This window comes from Lathyrus oleraceus, chromosome 7 (genome assembly GCF_024323335.1).
Source record: "Lathyrus oleraceus cultivar Zhongwan6 chromosome 7, CAAS_Psat_ZW6_1.0, whole genome shotgun sequence".
Lineage (NCBI taxonomy): Eukaryota > Viridiplantae > Streptophyta > Magnoliopsida > Fabales > Fabaceae > Lathyrus > Lathyrus oleraceus.
The window spans coordinates 137,266,561-137,283,115 of NC_066585.1; the positions used below are offsets into that span (position 1 = coordinate 137,266,561).

Here is a 16,555-nt window from a genome sequence, read left to right on the forward strand (position 1 = left end):
GTTAATGATTAGTGTTAGTAGTTAGTGTGCCATAAGGCAAATTTAGCGTTATGTTAAGCAATCGTAATTGGACTTATGTAGAAGTCACAACTATCTGAGGTCGGTCAATAATAATGTAGGCAATAAACACAAGTTAGAAGTCTTGATTAGTGAACTAAGTTCCAATAACTTGCCATGCCAAAAAGACGAAGAGAATTAATCTTGTATTGGTTTAAGTCTTTTGCATGATTTAGGAAACAACCTATCCTTAATGCAAAGCCATTCACTTGATCAATTGATCAAGATGAATTAGATTTGAATCAAGGAAGATTAAGTCTCCCTAATCAATGCTAACTTATCAACCTTCAACTCATTGATCAAAAAGAAAAAAGAAGAAGAAGAAGAAAGAGATGAATAATGGAAAAGGAAATGGAAAGAATAAAGTGCATAAGGTGAAATAAAATGTACCAATCCATGTGTGTTGACCAAATGACATTGAAGGTCAAAGTCAAACAATGAGAAATCAAAAATGAGATGAAGATTAGAGGTCAAACAATAAGCAAAATATTTTTGGCATTTTTAATATTAAAATAAACTTGAATTAAAAATAAAAGAAAGTTCAAACTTCAAAATCACTTCAAATCAACCTTGAAAGGTCCAAGTGATTTATCCCAAGTTTTACAAGGTCAAACAAAGTTTGACAAAAAATCTCAGCATTTTTAAAAGTCAGAAACTATTTTTAATGAATTAAAAATGAATAAAAATAACCTAATTGAATTAAAATCTCAAATAAATCTTAAATCAATTAGAAAATTAATGAGAATATTTTTCATAGATCCATCTTCATTCAAATAGGTTAGGAAAATATTTTTGTATTTTTTGAATATCACAAACTATTTAAAATGAATTAAAAATAACCAGAAAAGAGAAAATTCACAAAAAATAACAAATGACAAAATAAAAAAATGTTAAAAATCAAAATTAGAAACTAGAAATTATTTGGAGAAGAATGCAATTGGTCCCATATTTTTTGGAATTAAAATGAAGAAGATATGAATTTTTGAAAATAATGGAAATAAAAGAAATAAAATCAGAAAATGGAAAATTCAAAAAAAACAAGGAGCGTCTGATGAAGCCTCATTAATTGACGTGGCTGATCAGACGCTCCACATGCGCGCTTCCATGGTGTACCAAAGTCATTAGCGAAACACATGGCATTAAAAAAGGTCATAAGAAGCAAAGGCCAGGATTAGATCTGGAAATTAGATCCAAGGGCTCACAATGCATCTGGCAAAGAAGCGGTGATCGGAGCCACCGTCTTCTCCGGTGAGCATGAAGATTCCAGCCAAAATTGCAGGTTTTAAAAGCTTAACCAAAATACACGATCCATACATCATTGGAAAGCTGGGATGATGTACATCATCCCTGTACCATTGGTTTCTCCTCTAGATCCTCATAGAGAGAGAAATTAGAGAGAGAAAATTATGGTGTTCATGCTGAACTTCATGGATTTCAACAATTGAGCATTCAAAACAATTGCCTATATGAAGAGGACTTCAGCCATCAAAAAATCCAAGCAATTAGATCAATAAATGGTGAGTTTCGAAGAGAAAACCAGTTGAAGAACAACCTTGGATTGTGAAGATATGAGCTCTTTTCCTTGCTTCCTTTGGCAAAACATAAGTGCAATGGACTAAAGGATGAAGGTCTAGGAGCTTTAGATCCAAAGATTCAACCAGATTTAGTTGAATTTTAGATCTGAAAAATTTGAAGAAAAGTGAGATAGCTCCTTTGGTAAGAGGTTAGGTTTTCAGTTTAGCAGCATTTCAGGTTGATTCATGGATGGAATTTGAATGGAGTGATGCTCTTATTTATAGATGGAGAGGCAAGGTAAGTGTGATCCAATCCGTGTGCATGGCAAATGGATACTCTTGCATGGGCTTGCATGATCATTAAAAAGGCCTAAATTCAATGCCAAATGCACTCTGAAGCATAATTGAGCTGAAATGGTCGTGGATTTGGCAATGCACAAGCTTGTATAATGAGTTTCAACATGTTATGCACAATTATGCCTAAAATTTCTCCTCTTCGAAAATGCCATTTGCCAAATCCAAACATGAGCATGTGAGTAATGGTTGGAAAAGTCTTGATGTAAGGAACAAATGTTATGTTGGGCAAAAATCCATTTGAAGTGTGGAAATTAGTGAATTTTGAGTTTAAAGTGTAAGGTGCAAATCATGTAAAGGCAAAGTTTCCAAATTTTGCCAATGTTCAAGTCCTTCTGTTTTGATGATGCAAGCCCTAAATGAAAACACCTACAACATAACAGTTGTAGATCTTTTCGAGACAATAAAAATGGACTTAAAGTTTGAATCATTTGGATTTTTTATGAAAGAGTTATGGGCACTTGAAGTTGGACTTTTTTGACTTTCAATGCATTTGGTCCAAAGTGACCTATAATGTTTTGCATTATCACATGTATCTCCTTTAAGATTTTGAAATTTTGTTCAACATAAAATTTTAAGTAGACATCTTAATATTTCCAATGCATTTGATCCCACATCAAAATCATAAAAAATTAATGAGTTATGTTCTTGGTAAGTTGACCCAAAATTAGGGTTTCAGTCAAAATGACCTATAATGTATTGGAATGGGAGATGGCCTTCCATGCTTCAAATAAATTTTTGGTGAACATGAAAGTTGTTCATATTGTCCTTAATAACATTTTTGCTTTTGGGATCATCTCCATTTGACCAACACATAAAACGTTAGGTCTTAGTGCACTTCAAAATAGTCAGATGAATTGACTAATCAACTTCTCAAGTCCATGACTCATATCTTGATGAATTAATGATTGAGGGCACACAAATAAGTTCAAATATGCATGAAATGATGATTTAAAGAACTTCCCTTGCTTCAAGAGTAAGGCATTGTGGTACACAAATGAATTAGGGTTTCCTTGGGGAACCAACCTCAAATCCTTTGACTTGCTTTGATCAAAATGATGAATTAAGATGCTAGGGAGGCATATTTGATGGATGAGATATTTGGGAACCATTACCATGCTTGCTATCATCTTCACTTGGCCATATCTCTGCACAAAGGATCTCCTTGAAGCTCTTGACCTTGTGATTGCTCAAGCTACAAACAAGAAATGTTAGTGACATATTTTTTGTGCTTTTGGTTAGTAAACAAAAATGAGAAAAGCAATGATATACAATTCAAGCATGCTTGGTGATCTCAAACCACTCACAAGAGGAGATCCCACCCAAAGGTAAGGAGCCAAGATGCTTTATGATCCTTGAGGCAATGCAAATGCAATGTTATGATGCCATGAGGGATCTTAGGGTCAAAATTGGGGTCTTACACGCGCCTACAGCCAAAACTTCTGACGTTGTTGTTAGGGATCCTTAGGATGACTAGTCTCCTTTTCTCTTGTATTTTTTATTTGGTTTCTAAAATTGTACTCAGTGTAATCCTTCCAATTATATAAATGAAAAGAGATTTTTGGTCATATTAAATTATTGGAATTGTTGTTATATATATATATATATATATATTTGCAAATAATATAGTAAGTTCCTTAAAAAAATAAAAAAATGAATAAACAAGCATTGCATTTCATGCATCATTTGCATAAGCAGGTTTCTTTTTTGCCAGATGTCTCATTGGTGTTTCTTCTGTGCTTCAGCCAAGCTGACTCATCGGTACAACACTCTCGCCAATCACTTCAGAATCATGGAACATCTTGAGCAAGAGAATAGAGAGCTAAAAGACGAGATCGCCCACCTGACTGCCATGATGGAGTCAGTTCTAGCCGCATAGAGCCACTCTTCTCCAACGCCTGCAACTCCTCTTCCTCAGAGGACCGTTATTTCAGAGGTGGCTACCTCTACCATGCCTGCTGCTACCGCTCATTTCGCACCTGCTATGCCTGCCAGATTCCCGTGGGGAATGCCACCGAACTTTGTACCTGAAGGCTTTACACCTACATTTGCTTCCATGTCGGTATCTAGCCCGTTCATGTCTGTACCACCGCCTGTAGTGCACACCTTACCTCGCGTAGAAGACACCATTTATCATTCCGAGCCATCTGAGGGTCCAGACGTTTATAAGAAAATGGATGAGATGAAAGATCAATTTCTTGAGCTGCGCAAGGAGTTGAAAACTTTGAGAGGTAAGGATCTTTTTGGGAAGAGTGCTGCTGAATTGTGTCTGGTGCCGAATGTGAAGATTCCAGTGAAGTTCAAAGTGCCTGACTTTGAAAAATACAAAGGGAACACATGTCCTCTCATTCACTTGGTGATGTATGCCCGCAAGATGTCTACCCAAACTGACAATGATCAGCTGTTAATCCACTACTTTCAAGACAGTTTGACCGGTGCTGCGCTAAGATGGTATATGGGGTTGGATAGTGCAAGCATCTTCTCTTTCAATAATATGGGAGAAGCAATTGTTAAGCAGTACAAGTACAACGTTGATATGGCTCCCGACCAAGATCAATTGAGATCACTATCTTAGAAGGACAAGGAAACGTTTAAGGAGTACGCGCAGAGATGGAGAGAACTCGCTGCTTAGATCACCCCTCCTTTAGAGGAAAAGGAGATGACCAAGATATTTTTGAAGACCGTTAGCTCATTTTATTATGAGAAGATGATCGCCAGTGCCCCCAGTGACTTTACCGAAATGGTAAATATAGGGATGAGGCTTGAAGAAGATGTCTGAGAAGGACGGTTGTCGAAGGAGGAAGTATCATCTAGCAAGAGATACGACGGCAGTTTTAGTAAGAAGAAGGATAATGAAGCCAACATGATCATTAGTGGGAGGCAGAGGAGGCCTCAGGACAGAAGAAGTTAACCACCCCGTCAACACCACGATCAAGTATCATCAGTAATCCCGGTATTTTCAGCTAATCAATCAACACCAATTCAACAACAATCACATCAACGAGCAAACACATACAACAACAACAATACCAACAATCATCAGCAACAAACTTTTGAGAGGAAGAAGGTCTCTTTCGACCCAATTCCTATGAATATGAAGAACTTTATCCGTCATTGGTTCTCAAGAACTTGCTACAACCCAGAAATCCACCACAAATTCCTGAACCACTTCCATGGTGGTACAAGCCTGACCTCCGTTGTGCTTTTCATCAAGGAGCACTCGGACATGACATTGAGAGCTGCTATCCGCTCAAATATGAAGTTCAGAAGCTAGTAAAGAGTGGGTGGTGTCCTTTGAGGACCGCACACCTAATGTGAAAGCAAACCCACTACCAACCCATGGAAATTCATCTGTTAATATGGTAGATGATAACACTGAAATTTACGTATTTTCGTTTCCGATTTCACATGCATTCTAGTTGTTTTATTGTCATTTTGTTGTGTTATTACTGTGTTTTCCTTTGTTTTCAGATTTTTACTTTAATCGGAGCCCCGATCGAGAAAAGGAGCGAAAAAGGGCTAAAAACCCTAAAATTCAGCATTTTGTGCTTATGGCCTACCCAATGGCGGGCGCCACAGACCAAGCCATGACGTGTCAAACTCAACTTCCCTCAACTCCCACGTTTCCCCACTACATCCACTAAGGCGCCTCACTTTGGCCTTGTGACGGGCGCCATGGCCTTGTGGCGGGCGCCACAAGAGGAAAAACGGTTCCCTCCTATTTTCAAGTTGAAGGGCATCCAAGTCATTTCCATCTTTTTACTTGCTTATAAATAGAAACGCGAATTCACTTTTACAATCATCCAAACTTAGAACAGAGGAAAACTTAGAATCAAATTTGTTTCACTTAGGCATATATTCAGTATTTTATAGTGGTAATCGCTTCGCATTGGAGTGTTACCACAATTGTGTAATCAAGTCTGTGATAGAGTCTGTAATCGAGTTTGGAGCACTTTGGAAGGAAGTTAATCCTGCCGCCATTTTCATTTCCGCATTGCAATTTACTCAGCCCTCCGATTGGAGCAGGTTTTTATTACTCGCCTTTACTTTATTTATTTCCCGCACTCGCTTTTACTTTATTTATTTCCCGCACTCGCTTTTACTTTATTTATTTCCCGCACTCGCTTTTACTTTATTTATTTCCTCGCACTCGCTTTAAATTATTTATTTCCTCGCACTCGCTTTAAATTATTTATTTCCTCGCACTCGCTTTAAATTATTTATTTCCCGCACTCGCACTACTTTTATTTACTTTCCGCACTCGCACTATTTTTATTTAAATTAATGCACTTTTATTTTACCATGTCTAACTAAATCTAAAAGGTTAGAATGTAAGGATCGTAATTGAACCGATAATCCGTACAATTGTTCGTAGAAACACTTAAGGGGTATTTTAACTTTCAACTTAAGTTTTCCCGCACTTCAATTCCGTTGGGTAAGATCGAAAGTCGTCCAACGTCTTTATAAACTTAATTGTTTTTAACTATTTCAAAAACAGCGAAAGCGCTTTGTTTAGTTCATTAGGTGTTTTTAACATTAAGAAGAAAAGAGATTTTAAAACTATTTTCGGATGCGTTTATAAGTTTAGAGTCTGGTTCGTAAGAACCTCTTTTGGTTAAGAAGTCCAGGTTATAATACTTTTCAACTTAGTCAAGATACTATATTTCTTAAAAATAGGTTTACTACTCTAACGCAATGCGCGCCTTTTTATAAGTGACAATAAGAGGGTTTGATTAGGGAGTACAACTCGATTCTGAATACGCGAAAGCGACAGTTCCCGTTAAATTAGTTCTTTTCAAAGTAGGAAACATTGCCCATAAGTAGTTCTATTAGCAAGTACTTGGATTATCAATTGGTTACGTGAATTACATTCGACCCTGTCTTTATTAATTAAACCTATTTAAATACTTTACTTTTCAATGCACACTACAAAAACACCTATTTTGATTTCCTTTGATAAACACCACAACAACAGATAACGATAGCTTGACACTTGGTCTCTGTGGATTCGACAATCTTTTATATTACTCTGACGCGTTCGTATACTTGCGAAAAACACCGCATCAAGTTTTTGGCGCCGTTGCCGGGGACCAATTTCGTCAAATTTCATTTTCCTGTTGTTATATCGTTTAGGCTTAGGCTATTTCCCGCTGGTCAATGCGAAGAACTCGCAGCACCGGAAGTTTAAGTTTAATATACCCTCTGGCGGAACCTGAACGTTACGCTCGCGCACTTTTATTCTTTCATAGAATTAAGAGAGCTATGGCCGAAGATCAAAACCAAAGACCTCTTAAAGATTTCACTCAACCATCTAATGAAGAACCTAGTTCTAGTATAGTAAACCCAATTATCCCAGCCAATAATTTTGAACTTAAACCATCCCTATTGCAACTAGTGCAACAAAGACAATTCGCAGGTCTCGCTACCGAGAACCCTAACCAACATTTAAAAATATTTCTTCAATTAGCAGATACTTTTAAAACCAATGGAGCTTCTCCGGAGGCAATACGTTTAAGATTATTTCCTTTTTCCCTCAGAGATAAAGCCCTATCGTGGTTAGATTCCCTTCCACCCAATTCCATTACGACTTGGGATAACCTTAGAAGAGTTTTTCTTGCTAGATATTTTCCCCCGAGTAAGACCGCCGTTCTTCGAAACCATATAACTAGATTTACCCAAAACCAAGGAGAATCGTTGTTCGAAGCTTGGGAGAGATATAAAGAGTTGTTACGAGCATGCCTACATCATGGCTTAGAAAACTGGTTAATCATTCAAACCTTCTATAATGGACTTCACTATAACACAAAGATGACCATCGACGTTGCCGCAGGCGGTGCTCTGATGAACAAACCTTACCCTGAAGCTAAGTGCCCTCATTGAAGATATGGCTCAAAACCATCAATCATGGGGAGTCGAACGAGCGACAGTTGTTAAGAAGGAAGCCCAAGGAGGAGTGCATGAACTAAGCTCTATAGACATGATGCAAGCTAAAATGGACGCATTAGCCCTCAAAGTCGAGCATATGTACACGAACCCGAATACTGTAGCCGCAGTTTCGTCGGATTGTGAGATATGTGGAACCCAAGGACACCAATCCGCAGAATGCAGTCTATTAAACGAAACCCACTCCGAGCAAGTGAACTACACCCAAGGGAACCCGTATTCAAATACCTATAACCCTGGATGGAGGAATCACCCGAACTTCTCCTATAAAAACAATAACCCTGTTCAAAATAATGCACCTCCGAGACCTAGTTATCAAGCCCCTAGATCAAATCAACCTATGGAACCTGTACCACCAAAACCGAGCCTTGAGAAAATGATGGAAAATTTTATCACCGCTTAAACCCAACAAAACAAGGAGTTCATGAACCAAAACATTCATGTAAACGAATTGATCACTCAGTTAGGAACCAAGGTTGACCATATAGTTACTCATACCAAGATGCTTGAAACCCAGATCTCTCAGGTAGCTTTAAACCAAGCCCCTCGGACTACACCTGGAGGACAATTCCCTGGACAACCTCAACAAAATCCGAGAGGACAAGCCAATGCCATTACCCTACGAAGTGGGAACGCTTATGATGAGCCACCAAACCCAAGATTAAGTGAACCCGAAACTTCTAAGGAATATACCAAATCCCCGGACGAAGTAAAGGAACCAGAGGAATCTGAAAACCAGGAAGGTCGAGAGAAAGGAGAAGAACCTAAAGATAAAATTTACGTACCACCCCCGCCGTATAAACCACCTATACCATATCCGCAAAGACTCAAACAAACCCAGATCAATAAACAGTATCAAAAATTTATTAAAGTTATAGAAAAACTTCATGTAGAAATCCCTTTCATAGAAGCCATCACCCAAATACCTTCTTATGCAAAGTTTCTGAAAGACATCCTTACCAACAAACGTAGACTTGGCGATCCGAAGCCTTTGGAATGTAATTCTATTTCTGAGGACAAATTAGCAAAGAAAGATAAAGATCCTGGAAATTTCTCCATTCCTTGTCTTCGGGGTAATCATGTCATCGAAAAAGCTTTTCTAGACTTAGGAGCTAGTGTAAGCTTAATGCCTCTAGCAATTTGTGAGAGATTAAACTTAGGAGAATTACAACCCACTAAGATGTCACTTCAGTTAGCCGATAGATCTGTCAAATATCCGATAGGCATTTTAGAAGATGTCCCTGTTAGGATAGGTCAATTATTTATCCCTACTGATTTTGTCGTCATGGACATCAAATAGGACAATGATATACCAATCCTTCTAGGTAGACCATTCTTATCAACTGCAGGAGCCATAATAGATGTCAAGAAAGGAAATTTGACATTTGAGGTAGGTGACGAGAAAATAGAATTGATACTTTCGAAATTTCTTATGGCACCTGTGATGGGAGACTCGTGTTATGCCTTAGATATCATTGATGATTGTGTTAGAGAATTAGAACAAAAAGAAATTATTAAGTTACCATTAACCCCTATAAAGGAAGATGATGACTTTAAAGAACCTTACATCGATGATAACCTTTACGAATGTTTATTCCTTACTCCAGATCCTATGCATGCCCTGAGAAACCAACCTTAGAACTTAAGGAACTGCCTAAGAATCTGAGATATGAGTTCCTCGATGAAAAGTTGAACCGTCCAGTTATAATTAGTGCTACCTTGAGCCAAGAGGAAACGAACCAAATTTTAGACGTCTTACGAAGACACCCCTCAGCCTTAGGATATAATATCTCTGACCTGAAAGGTATAAGCCCATCCGTATGCATGCATCGGATTTCGCTAGAAGAAGATTCAAAACCCTTTAGGGAGCATCAGAGAAGAATAAACCCTATAATGAGTGATGTTGTTGAGAAGGAAGTTCTTAAGTTACTTGAGGCAGGTATAAGCTACCAGATCTCGGATAGTAAGTGGGTGAGCCTTGTGCATGTAGTACCTAAAAAGGGAGGCATCACAGTCGTGCAAAACGATAAAGGAGAACATGTAGCTAAACATTTAGAAGGAGGATGGCGGATGTTAATAGATTATAGAAAATTAAATAAAGCAACTAGGAAGGATCATTTCCCTTTACCATTTATAGACCAAATGTTGGAGCGTCTAGCCATACACTCTTACTTCTGTTATCTAGATGGATACTCTGGATTCTTCCAAATACCTATTCACCCAGAAGATCAAGAAAAAACTACCTTTACATTCCCTTATGGAACTTTTGCCTACTGACGAATGCCTTTCGGCCTCTGTAACGCCGCAACTACTTTCCAACGCTGCATGATGTCAATCTTCGCAGATTACCTAGATGGTATCATGGAAGTGTTTATGGACGATTTCTCGGTTTGCGGATTTGATTTCCACAATTGCCTTGCTAACCTGGAGAAAATCTTGGAGAGATGCGTGGAGGTGAACCTCGTGCTAAATTGGGAAAAATGTCATTTCATGGTGACCGAAGGAATAGTTTTAGGACATTTAGTTTCCGAAAAAGGTATAGAGGTAGATAAAGCTAAAATAGAAGTTATAGAAAACCTAAAACCCCCAAAAACCATCAGAGAAGTCCGAAGCTTTCTTGGACATGCTGGATTCTATCGGCGTTTTATTAAGGACTTCTCCAAAAAAACTAAATCGTTAACCGGACTTTAAATGAAAGATGCTGAATTCATTTTCGACGAAAAATGTAATGACACATTTAATCTTTTAAAGCAAGCATTAATCTCAGCACCCATTATGAAACCGCCCGATTGGTCGGAACCTTTTGAGATAATGTGCGATGCTAGTGATTATGCAGTTGGAGTCGTTCTAGGACAAAGAAAAGACAAAAAATTACATGCCATTTATTATGCCAGTAGAACCCTAGATGCTGCCCAACTTAACTACGCAATAACTGAAAAAGAATTACTCGCTGTAGTTTTCGCTATAGATAAATTTAGATCTTATCTAGTAGGAGCAAAAATTATTGTTTACACCGATCATGCTGCCATTCATTACCTATTAAGTAAAAAAGATGCCAAGCCCAGGTTACTCGATGGATTCTATTACTACAAGAGTTTGATTTAGATATAAGAGATAAAAAAGGCACTGAAAATGTAGTAGCCGATCACCTTTCTAGGCTAGAACATCTAAAACCTGAACTAGTACCCATAAATGATGATTTCGCCTATGATAGACTGATAGCTAAAGTAGAAACCATTGAAGATAATAACCTAGATCCTCAAGAGCATTCCCAAAATTCCTTATCAATAAGTAACGTACCCTGGTATGCAGATTTCGTTAATTACCTAGCTGCTGATATAGTACCCCCTGATCTTGACTACCACCGCAAGAAGAAATTCTTCCACGATGTGAGAAACTTCTATTGGGACGAACCGCTCCTTTTCAAAAGGGGTAAAGATGGCATCTTTCGCCGTTGCGTCCCAGAAGAAGAGGTAAATAGTATTATCGAGCATTGTCATTCTGCACCTTATGGTGGACATGCGAGCACCTCTAAGACATACGCCAAGATTCTTCAAGTTGGCCTATTCTGGCCTACCATGTGGCGTGATGTCTATGCTTACATTGTCAAATGTGATAGATGCCAACACACTGGAAACATTTCAAGACGTGGAAATGCCCTTAAGAAACATTCAGGAAGTAGAACTCTTTGACGTATGGGGTATAGATTTCATGGGACCCTTTCCACCATCCTTAGGAAACAGGTATATTTTAGTAGCTGTAGACTATGTGTCTAAGTGGATTGAAGCTATAGCTGCACCCATAAACGACACTAGGGTAGTAATCAAACTATTTAAAAATTATATATTCCCTAGATTTGGAACACCACGTTTAGTCATAAGTGATTGAGGATCACACTTTATATCAAGAATATTTGACAAACTTTTAAGAAAATATGGAGTTAGGCATAGAGTAGCAACACCATACCACCCACAGACTAGTGGCCAAGTAGAAGTATCTAATAGGGAGATAAAACAAATCCTAGAGAAAACTATTTCTATTTCTAGGAGAGACTGGTCTCAGAAGCTTCAAGAAGCATTATGGGCCTATAGAACCGCTTTCAAAACCCCTATAGGAACTACTCCTTATCAACTAGTTTATGGAAAATCTTGTCACTTACCATTCGAGTTAGAGCATAAAGCCGATTGGGCCATTAAAACTTTGAATTTTGACTACATAGCCGCTGGAGAAAAGCGTACCCTAGACCTTCATAAATTAGAAGAACTTAGGCAATCTGCCTACGAAAATGCAAAAATATATAAAGAGAGGACAAAAGCCTATCATGACAAAAGAATAGTAAAGAAAAACTTCAATGTAGGCGATTTTGTTCTCCTTTTCAACTCTAGGTTACGACTCTTCCCTGGAAAGCTACATTCAAGATGGACTGGTCCTTTCGAAGTATCCAAGATTCTGAGATCAGGAGGTGTAGAAATCAAGAACGAAACCTGTAGTCCATTCATTATAAATGGACAAAGACCGAAGCTCTACGAAGGAGGAGACATTCCAACATACTACTCAAGCCACACCCTGATTGATCCACGAATTCCTACAACTACAGGTGTATAAATTCTAATCGTCAAGCTAATGACGTTAAACAAGCACTGCGTGGGAGGCAACCCATGGTTTTTCTTTCATTTTTACTTTTTCGCATTTATTTACATTTATTTTATTTTATCATATTTGCATAGAGTCTAAAAGTTTGAATGGTTTGCATTTTCAGGATCACTTTCTTAACTTTTACAGGATGCAGGGTTTTGATGACATGCATGTTGCCTATAGAGACAATGCTCAGAGGGAGCGCTACATTGTTTTGTATCAGCGCCCTATGGCACCCACACGTTACCCTGATCAGCACTGTATGGAGGCACTGGGTATCGAGCCGAGTATCCGATTCCTTAGCCACCAGCTTCACTGGGACGAATTCGTTGATGACTTGAGTGACACATATAGGAACCTGACTTTGGAGTTCCTGAGTTCATTCGACTATGACCCATATTCTGGACCAGATGGGTATGCTGCTTTCAGACTTTTCGGAGTTGAGTACTCCTTCAGCCAGAAAGAGTTCGGCGACCTGTTGGGTTTCCAGACTACTCCTGATGCTATCCCGGAGACACCTATGGGATATTTCCTGGGTAAGGAGGTGGAGAAGTTTTGGAGTGATATATCAGGTGGCGGAAGCCAGGATCCATCTACGCAGTTATCTTATGTCATACATAACCCAACCTTTAGATATTTTCAGATGATATTAGCACATTCCTTCCTGGGAAGACCGGATGCAGAGACACTACTGAGTGAAGAGCAGATCTTCCTATTATTTTGCGCATCCCAGTCTCGCCCAGTAGCATGTGGGAACTTTTTATTGAATAATCTCAGCGGTATCTCTAGATCCACCGAAGGAGTCATCCATGTTTGGTGGAATCATCACACAGATTGTTGTCGCTTTAGGTCTGTCTCGCAAGCTGTCACATCTTCGGATCTACTGTGGATACACTACCATGGATATCGATTTCTGTTTGACCAGAGGATTGATGAGGATAGCCTCTTTCCACCCATGTCAGTTCCGATTGCTAGTCGACAGTGAGGCCATCCATTATTTCACACTGCCAGACCCTATGATGACCAGTGTGCATGATCCAGCGAATTGGAGTTATGCTCTAGAGGGCCAGGGAGAGACCGTCGAGGCACCGAGATCGCCACCCGTTGCTGGATACACGCCTACACCATCATCTCCTAGAATCACTGTTTTCTCTAACAATCATTCATTGCAGACACCCGATATACACACCCAGATTGCTGAGTGCCGTAGAGAGATTGCAGAGCTTAGACAGGAAGTGGCGAACCTAACTTTACAGATGGGAGTGTCTGATCTCACCCATGCTACTGAAGCCGATTGCCTATATCAGGAGATCGCAGAGCTCAGGCAGGAGATAGCCGTGCTCCGTGGATCCACTCAGGCAGACGACACCCCTAATACCTGATCTCACCATTTCATTTTATTTCTCTTTTATATATTTATCGTGTTTGCATTATCTATTTTATATTATCGCATTTGGATATTATCTAAACTACTACTATACATTAGTATTTCTATTTTTTATCTATATATGTTTTATATTTATTTTAATTTTTCAGTTATTTATTTATTTATATTTAATTTCTATTTTTGTTTTTGTTTCAGTTTCACTTTTTATTTTCGTTTTTACTTTTATAAAATTATGCAAGTCAAAGAAACTAGGAGAATCACAAGACAAATGCTATCCAGACCCCTCAAAGCCAAAAGACAAGAGAAGCCCAAACCAAAGGTCCAAAATCTGGCCCAACCAGATTTTGCCTTGTGGCGCCCGCCATAGGACCTGTGGCGCCCGCCACAGCGTCTGTAAATGGTCGGGGCAGACCCCTTTTCTTCACCATTTTTGCATCTTACAATCTCCGAAACCCATTTTTTCACCTTGAGAAAACATCCTTGAACCCACAAAAAGCTCATACTTTCCTAACCACCATACCACACAAATCATTAATCCACTTTCCATTTTCGATTTCATCTGCCGGATTTTGTAAAAATCTAACCTTTTCACCAACCACTTCATCTTCTTCATCCACTTTCCAAGAGCATTCAAATGGAGTTCAACGGATTCATGCTTCGAGGAGGGAAACCGGGGGAGAGACAAAGAAAAATCATTGAACGGTTGCAAAATCGGGAAATCCTCCCGACAAGGTATGTTGACGAAAATTGTCTCTATACTTTAGGTATCTACCAGAGCGTTTTTCATTTATTAGACAACTTGGGTTTGCATAATTTCTTTACAAATAAAGAACCCACCTATGAGCGGCTGACAATCGAATTTTTAAGTTCCTTAATTTATATTGTCAGCCCTAACACTGCTAGCACAATCGGTACTGTCAAATTTAGAATGTTTGCTGTTGAATACCAATTAAGTACCAATGAACTAGCCAGCCTGTTAGGGATCCCTCATGGGGAAGGTGCTATTTGTGAGGCCCCTTTGGATTCCGAATGGTCTGTTGAGGTATTTTCCTTCTGGGAGCGTTTATCAAACACTTCCATAAACTCTTTTGAAGGAGTTCTTGCCTCAACTATCCATAACCCGGCCATAAGAGTTTTTAGATATCTGTTGGCATGCACTATTTTTGGCCAGGAGAATCCAAATAAGGTTAACGCTAGAGAGCTTCTGTATTTGCAAGGAAGCCTCACAAATAGGAGAATTAATTCGGTTCCGTTCATGCTCGCCCATATGATTTTAACTCTGAATAAGGCGGGACCGATTTCTTTTGGTGGATTGATTACGTCTATTGCTCGGGCACTTAACCTGAACAATGAGATGGCTACCCTAGACCCCTTACCTCCTCGCATAATTAACTTAAAATTTCTGAGAGACATGAAATTGTGCCGTTCAAGGAGAGAAGTAGGTTATACACTTATGATTCATGATGTAGCCATCCCATTTGTTATTCTACCTTGCACTAGACGTACAGATATACGTGATGAGAGGAACTGGACCTACGATTTAGATGCTCCACCTGGTTTGGGTCCTCTTCCTCCTAACATTCCTGATGAGGCGGGACCAGACACTGATGATGAATATGATCGGAGAGAGAGATCTCCCGTACCCATGTGTCCCCCCGTCATCCTTCACCACCACACACCGCACCATCTTCTTCTTCTGCAGGTACCACTCCTGGCTTCTATATTACAGAAGAGATGTGGCGTGACCACATTGCTAGAGAGCAGAGGCAGGATGACCTACTCTCTACCATCCAGCAACAAATGGCAGACAACATGAGCTTTATGCAAGAATTGCAGCGGAGGACAGACAGGTCCTACGAAACTGTTCTTCAGTCTCTGCTTGCGATAACAAATACACAAGCCCGTCAACAACACTACCACCAGCGACACTATGCTCTCATAGAAAACACTCAGGGTACCATTTTAGGTCACCTTCGAGAGGTGAGGACCGCTCAGGATGCCCTGCAGGCGAGGATGGATCAGAGAGACCGTCGTCGTACCCGATCCCGTCGTCCACCTCAGAATGGCGAGGGCACTAGTGGTCAGCAATAGGTTTCCAGGTAACCCTTCCTTATCTTATTTCGAAACATTGGGGACAATGTTCGATTTAAGTGTGGGAGGAGCATTTATCGTTTTCCTTTTATTTTCAGTTTTATTTGCTGTTTTTAGATTGTTTATTTCCTTTCAGTTGTTTATTTGTTGTTTTTAGGTAGTTTATTTCCTTTTAGTTATTTATTTTTTCTTTTTAGTATAATGCATGAGTCTGACGAGTCACCGAATATAGTAGATCTTCAGTATAACCTAATCGCCCCCTACCTTTAGCCCCACCAAATTTTTTTGCAAAAGAAAACAGTGTTATTACGAAAGTTTTCAGGTTTTAAAGACATGTTTTGAGTAAGGATGCGGTGACTTGGGAGAACTTTGCGAAACATCAGTATCTTTTTTAGCACCATAAGCTTCGTAAATATATGAATCATTCCCGAAACCCCATATACCATGGCCTTAATCATCATTTCCGTATAAGTCCTCAGTAGTTTATCCTAGCAGTCAGCTCCGGCCTACGCATCCTTTACGTAGGGGACCGATGCAAATAAGTGAATGATCCAGAAAAACAAAAAAATAAAAG

At 39.2% G+C, this 16,555-nt stretch overlaps 1 non-coding gene across 1 annotated transcript; it reads right to left on the reverse strand.

Moving 5' to 3' along the window:
* Window positions 1-7,571: 7,571 nt before the first annotated feature.
* On the reverse strand, window positions 7,572-7,678 carry LOC127108947 (small nucleolar RNA R71). The gene has a single exon (XR_007796444.1). It is a non-coding gene; the product is annotated as a small nucleolar RNA R71 (small nucleolar RNA).
* Window positions 7,679-16,555: the final 8,877 nt, after the last annotated feature.